At 39.6% G+C, this 7,975-nt stretch overlaps 1 pseudogene; it reads left to right on the forward strand.

Moving 5' to 3' along the window:
- Positions 1-4,134: 4,134 nt before the first annotated feature.
- Positions 4,135-6,117, forward strand: LOC143722370 (E3 ubiquitin-protein ligase TRIM17-like; annotated as a pseudogene).
- Positions 6,118-7,975: the final 1,858 nt, after the last annotated feature.

A 7,975-nucleotide genomic window follows, 5' to 3' on the forward strand; every position in this document is an offset into this window, starting at 1 on the left:
CTACTCATCTCAGATGGATAAAAGGATACTGATCTCAGAAGGATAAAAGAATCCTTAAATGTAACAGTCTGTCTTCAGTCACTGAATCCAAACCATTTTAATCAAAAATGGTCGGGAACTAAGCAAAACTACCTGAACTGCATTTCACAGAATTATAACAAAAATAGCATAAGAGTAGCTATACAGCCTTGAAAGATGGCAAACACATATCAAACAAGTATGCCTTCGCTATGCTCATGTTTCTTAATTGTCAATGGGCATAAGTTTCTACTCCACCGTTTAAAATGTCAGGAGACCTTTTCCTCTTCAGGGAGCAGATCGTTCTTACTTTTTGAAGTGTTTTACTGCTGCCCTCTAGTGGGCAGTTAACATGAGCGCCCTCTGGAAATCACAGTAGTTAACACTTAAAGGGATAATTCACCCAAAGATCACCCAAAGTCATCCTAGACCTAGGTGTATATGACATTCTTCTTTCAGACGAACACAATCAGAGTCAGGCTATATTTAAAAATGTCGCGGCTCTTCCAAGCTTTTAATGGCAGTGATGGCCGTTTATGTTTTGAAGTCCATAAAAAAGCAACCATCCATAGAAGTAATCCACACGGTTCTGCGGGGGTTAATAAAGGCCTTCTGAAGTGAAGCGATGTGTTCGTGTAAGAAAAATATCCATATTTTAAACTTTATCGACTAAAATAATTAGCTTCCGGCAGACAGACCACACTCGGACGCCTCTCACGGACGCGGTGTTCATCTGTGATCGGTTCTGCGCAGATTTTGCTCATCTCAAGCTAGCCTAATGTCACAATAGAGAAGAAAAGACTATCGCAACTTCCAGTTAATGTAGACTTTAAGAAGGATAGCATATGCATAGGCAAAATATTTCACAAAATTTTAGTTTATTTAAATTTCAATGATAAAACAATAGATATTGTTGAGATCTAAGTCAAAAAAAGTCTTAGATTACATTTTTTTTTTTAGAAATTTTCTATTTGGATAATTTAGATTGGTCGTGGGCCCTGTGTCTCACCTGGTTGCCGAGTTTATGTGTATCATCACCTAGAATAAAAGGTTCAGTGGGGTTCTATAGAAACCTACACTGTAAAAACAAAACAAAACTTAAAAAAAACGGTAAAAAGTCTGGCAGCAGAGTTTCCAGACTGACTCTGTTAAATTATAGCGAATAACCATTTCACAAAATTACATGCAAAAACTGTAAAATAATACAGACTTTACAGCCAAAATTAATTAAATTACAGATTAAAATTACAAAATTATATTATTATTAAAATTATTAAATTACAGGGGGACCCTAGGTTGAAATTACTTCGAACCATCCCTTTAAGGAACCACTGACATTATTGGAGATTGACAGAGTTGTTGTTCGAGACAGCCTGGCGCCCAGCAACCCAAATCTACAACCGGGAAGGTCACGACGTGGCTAACCTCAGGGTCCGAGTGTCAGCTGCATAATCCATGGAGATATGCTTCAGTCTATCTGTATATGTGTGGAAAATTACTATGTTTATATTTTTCTTAGCCAATCAGAAACTGTAACCTGAATCATGGATGTAGCTTAGACCTTGGTAGGGTATAACTGCTGTGTAACTGTAAGTGGAGCGGCCTATGAACTCCACGTGAGTCTTGAAGCTGACTTCTGCTGATGGAACAGCAAACTATCTCCAGTAAAACTTTTCTTCAGTTTATTGTAATTCTGACTCTGGGTCTTCTTTCAAACATCTGGTCCTTGGTTCCTAAACTGTTACCCCCTAAAATACCATAATGTTTTTAATTCACACTCTTTGTCTTTCCCCAAACAAAGATCCACCTGATTCACATCACAAACATGTTGATGCTTCAGAACCTGGAGTCTCTCCTGTCGTAGAGGAGGCCGTCCAGACCACAGATGACCCAGCTGGAGCAGGACAGCATTCATCAGTATATCACCTGCTGTTATAGAAAATCCTCAGATTCACTCCTTATTCAAGCAGGAGTCAGTCACAGTCATCAAGATATGCCCTCATCCTTCCCTCGCGGTTCAAAATGACCCAAAGCCCCTAAAATTATACTTAATTTCCAGAAAGCTTATTTCATTACATTTTGATAATATATTTTAATGGAATTTTTTACATTATTGATATACTTTGTGAAACAAAGCATTATATTATGTTCTCATATATTTACACATTTTCTGTGTGTTGCAGAGATTTACTCTCCTGAATCCTCACCTGTAAGTGGCGGGCTTAGAAAAAGAAAGGTTAGATTCTATGATGACTTTACATTGATCCTCCGGACAGATATGTACATTAAGCTCTTAGATGTCTAGAACACAGAGGCCTGGTTTCACAGGAAGGAAACATGCCTTAGAAAGAAAAAAAACATTACTGGTGTGAATCTTGAGACAAAACAATATTTTAAAATATGGCAGTGAAAGCTGCTTTCAGTTAAAACAGCTCAAACATGCATTGTAGTCTGGGACTAGACTAGGTTGAGGGATCTTTTCCTGTGTTCCTCATCATTGACATACCTGCATCTGTTCCGTTTTCACCGAGCTGGGAACAGCTACTCCCTTACACCTCTGATCAGTATGATAGTGACCCGTAACGAGACAAAATGCTCATTATTATCAACAGTTATGAGTATATTTCAGTATTCTTTATATTCTGTTTCCTGAGTGTTTGTGCATTTGTTGTAGAATCAAGTGGCAGGGACAATGATGATGATGTTGATGATGAGGAGGAGGATGATGATGATGATGAGGAAGATGATGATGAAGACTTGTCCTGTTACCTGCGGTTCTAAATCTGGCATACTACACAAATGTCGCTTTGCCGCAGATGAGTGCGTGGACACATTTAAAAAAAGATTTACTACAAATATTAATATACTGTATGTTGGTGAAATACAGTCATGTGAAAATGAAAGTACACCTTTTTACATCCTATGGTTTTACGTATCAGGACATAATAAAAAAAATCATCAGGGGCCGTATTCACAACACATTTTAAGGCTAAAAGTAGCTCCTAACTGGCGAATTTAGGAGCAACTCCTAAAAATAATGGGCGTGTCACTCGTAACTTTAGGACTCCTAATTTTTTTGACTAAGAGTAATTCACGCAGCATTTTAGCCCTAAAAGTAGCACCTAAGTCTGGGACAGCTTAAAAGAGGTCGAGAGGACTCCTAACTCACTAAGACCTATTCACAAACCGCTTTTTGTGGCATTTCACGTTGCGATGTTTTGAAATGCGTATGCGGCGGCTACAGGAGCTTCCAATCACGAGGGAACAATTTTGCATTGTAGGCATAACTAGGGATGCAACAACGCCACCAACAACAACCAAAACTACTCACTGCATGTAAACTAATTGTAACATTTCATTGTGAATCAAATTAAAATGTTCTTCTCTTTGCAAACGTAGGCAGAGGCATATAGTGACAGATTAATTCAAGAATGTTGCAAAGATATTGCATCAATCCATATGTTTCATTAGGCTACTAGGCTATTTGTTTTTCCTTACTCTTTATTCATTTAGGCTATTTATTCAGTTATTCATCATCTTCCGTCCTTCGCACTACTTGTGTAGCGCACGCATTCTCAGACCTGTCACCTGTCACTCATCATCATAGGGGAGGTGTTTGGAATCATTCCCGCGTTACAATCATCAGCCAATCAAGGTGGTCACTTCAGTCAAGCTCGTGCATGAGTAATGACGTCATCCATAGCAACGAAGACTCACTCTTAGTTTAGGAGTTGTCATTTTTCTTTACTAAGAGTAGGTCTGAAAGGCGTTGTGAATAACTTTTAAGAGAAAACTCCTAGCTAAAATATTTTAGTGCGATTAAGGAGCACTCCTAGTGGTAAGATAAAATGCTTTGTGAATACGGCCCCTGGTCTTTAGCATGTCTTAAAATCAGATAATACAGCCTCAGATGAACAGCATTGAGGTTTGTGTGCATTTTTATATGCTCAGCTCTCTTAAAGTCCCTCCGCAACATTTCAATCAGTCTGAGGTCTGGACTTTGACTGGGCTAGTGCAACACTTTGATTCTTTTCTTGTTTAGCCATTCTGTTGTAGATTTGCTGGTGTGCTTGTGATCATTGTCCTGTTGCATGACCCAGTTTAATGTTCGACTCAATGACTGCAAGGTGCCCAGAAGGTCCTGTGGCTGCAAAACAAGGAAACAATCATCACCCCTCCACCAGTGCGATGGACAGTTATGAGGTGTTTGTGTTGATATGCTGTGCTTAATTTTCACCTAACATGGTGCTGTCCATTAAATGGCCAAACATCTCCACTTTGCAGAGGACGTTGTTTCAGAAGTCTTGTGGTTTGTTCAGATGCATCTTTGCAAACCTAAGCCGTGCTGCCATGTTCTTTTTGAAGAGAGAGCTTTCTTGGGGCAACCCTTCCAAACATGCCATACTTATTCAGTCTTTTTATAATTTTACTGCCATGAACATTTAACATGTTAGCTGAGGCCTGTAGAGTCTGAGATGCGATTACCCTGAGCATTGTACGGTCTGACATTGGAGTGAATTTGCTGGGACGTCCACTCCTGAGAAGATTGGCAACTGTCTTGAATGTTTTCCACTTGTGAATAATCTTCCTCACTGTAGAATTGTTTGAAAATGGCTGTATAACTCTTGATGGCAGCAACAATTGCTTCTCTAAGATCATTGCTGATGTCTTTCCTCCTTGACATTGTGTTTTAACACACACCTGAACACTCCAGACCAGCAAATTGCCAAAACTTCTGCTTTTATAGAGTTGGTCACGCTTGCTTGTCACACGTCAATCATAATTATGCCTACATTTAACAACATAAAAGTTGTATTATATTTCTTCTCAGAACTTTGTGTCCTATAGAGCTGTTTTTAATGATTGACCAGTTTTGTGAGAATATAGTGTCCAGAAATGCTAACAATCTTATCTTCATTTGTCTTCTTTTCAGGCCTGACATTCACCATTGGTCCTCTAACTGAGGAGCTTCAGTGTTCATGTGTCTAGATGTGTTCACCGATACGGTCACCATCCCGTGTGGACACAACCCCTGATAGAGCTGCCTGAACCAGTGCTGGGACAAGAGTGAGGCCTGCTGCTGTCCACTCTGTAAAGAAGCATTTGGTAAAAGACCCGACCTCAAGATCAACACAGCACTTAGGCAGGTCGTACAGCTCTTTAAAGAAAAGTCCTGCCTGATATGTCAGAGCTCTTACTGCGAGACTCACCTGGAGCCTCATCCGAGAGTCCCACGATTAAAAAAACTGAAACTTATAAACGCTGTAGAAAATCTGGAAGACTATATATGCCAGAAACACAAGAGACCTCTGAAGCTGTTCTGTAGAGATGATCAGACGTTTGTGTCTGTCCTGTACTGATGGAGACCACAAGACTCCCAACACTGTTCCTATGGAGGAGGAGAGCGAGGAGAAGGCAGGAGTTACAACAAATAACAAAATATATTAACAATAAATCTATGAGTGATAAAATGTGTGTTCATCTGTGACTGTAGACTCAAGTGATAAAGATACAAACAGAAGTGCAGCAGATTATCCGGGACAGAATGGAGAAGATTGAAGATATCAAACACTCAGAAAAGTGAGTTTAAAAAAATCGGACATTCGCAAGGTTCTGAATTACAATTAAAATGGAATCTGTTCATCGATCTTTATCAGCAAAACACAGAGAAAGAAATATCAGAGAGCATTGAGCTCTTTATGGCAATGATCCGCCCCATTGAGCGATGTCAGGATGAGCGGCTGGAGATGATGGAGCAGAAGCAGAAAGCAGCAGAGAAACAGGAAGAAAAGCTCATTGAAAAACTGCAGCAGGAGATCACTGAGCTCAAGCTGAGAAACACTGAGCTGGAGCAGCTCTCACACACTGAGGATCACCTTCACCTCCTACAGGTCAGTGTCCGATGGAAACGTATAACATCACAGGGCAAATCTGTTCCTCATGCTGAGTGATTTCTCCTTTCTCTTCGTGTAGATTTACCCATCCCTGCGCAGCCCATTCAACATCAAGAAATGGCCTGATATCGACATTAACACTCCTCCAAGTCTGGAAACCCTCAGGAAAGCCCTGCAGAAAACTCTTGATGAAAAACTTAGTTAGATGAAAATGGTAACTGAATATCAAATATGTTTTTGTTGTATAAAAGAGATGCAATTTCATTAACTGACTTATTGAAAAGGTGGCATCCTATCAGATAAACATGCTTGAATATACGGAAACTCTTAAGCCGCGCTTCCACCGCAGGAACTTTCCCCAGGAACTAGGAGCTTTGGGGTGGTACTCTGTGTGTTTTGACTGCAGGAACCATGGTCTAAGTGAATTTTCCGGTAAAAGTTTCCCCCTCAGAAAGTCCCTGCTTGCGAGGGAGTACTTTTTCAAAGTTCAGGAACTTTCGGGGGCGGGAAATGGGCACTGAACATGCTGATTGGTTAAGTTCACGCAGTATTTTGTTTGGTTGACTCCACGCAGCTTTTCATTTCAACCACCATTTTTAAAAATCTTTTGCTGTGCGCACAGTCCTATACGTCACCGGACTAATTTGCCTAATCCTCAATGTACTTTAGACCGTGGTGGAAATGCAGAAAGCAACATGTCTAAGGGGAAAATTTCCTGGGAAAAATAGTTCCAGGTCATTTTGGTGGAAACGCAGCTTTAGAAGTTTTTTTTGATTTGATCATTACATCTTTGTACTAGGTAGGGAGGAATTCTCTTCAGGGACATCTTATTTTGAGGTGCAGGTGATGAACAAGACTGAATAGAATTTAGGAGTGGCCAGAGAATCTGTCATGAGGAAAGTGAGCATCACACTGAATCCTTGGAATGGATACTGGACCATATGGCTGCGCAATGGAAATTAATACAAGGCACTTGCAAATTCCCGGGTTTTATTCTCTCTTGAGGGTGAAGCCCCAGTAGGTGGGAGTGTTTGTGGATTATGAGGAAGGTCTGGTCGCAAATCAGTGGAATCAAAGTCTCATATCTACTCTTTCACCGGCCAGACCTTCACTGAGAAACTCTTTCCATATTTTTGCCCATCACTAAACAAAGATGGTAAAAACTCAGCCCCACTGATCACCTCACCTGTCAATTGAATGTACACATATATGATAAACAATATGGAAAAAGCTGACTTTTATATAAATCAGAAATATAAATGAAAAATTACATATTTGAGCAATATCACAAGAGTGCATTTTGTTCTGAATATGTGATTTGTCTGTAGCCACGAGCGTCACAGATGCAATTCTGATGTTCAGACCAACTGCATGATTGTGATATTCAATTCAATTCACATTTATTTGTATAGCGTTTTTCACAATACACACAAAACGCACAAAAAGTATTCTCGTCGTTTGATAAACTTAAGATTGAGCCACTGTAGTCACATGGACTATTTTAACGATGTCCTTAATAACTTTTTGGGGCCGGCAAGTGTCAATCCCTGAAGAAGCCTATGGAGGAGTGATCCAGCTCTCAGATTTAATCAAATATCTTAATTCGTGTTCCGAAGATGAACGAAGGTCTTACGGGGTTGGAACAACAAGAGGGGGAGTAAATACTGACAGAATTTTAATTTTTTGGTGAACAAACCCTTTAAAGTGAAATTACATGTGAATGTTGTACCCATGTTGACTACATGAGATTAAATCACAGAATCTAAATAAAGACCTTGAATAAAGTGGAACAATGTCTGGCCTGCAGAACTACACAATACACAAACAATATTTTCCTTCCACATCTTTTCACTGAGGCACATTTGTTAACTGAAATTGGTTTGTCTTGACAGTCAGTATACACAAATGGATACTGCATTGATGCTGGTGACAATACTGAGACATGAGGTTTTTAAAGTGCATCCAAAATTACTCAAATACTGAAAAGTTCAGTGAAAATGACAATTGAATAGGATTTGACTATAAACCACAAAATATAAATATAAAAACTACACAACACGTAA

Source organism: Siphateles boraxobius, unplaced genomic scaffold, assembly GCF_051911475.1.
Source record: "Siphateles boraxobius isolate OS27281-9 unplaced genomic scaffold, OSU_SipBor_1 66, whole genome shotgun sequence".
Taxonomy (NCBI): domain Eukaryota; kingdom Metazoa; phylum Chordata; class Actinopteri; order Cypriniformes; family Leuciscidae; genus Siphateles; species Siphateles boraxobius.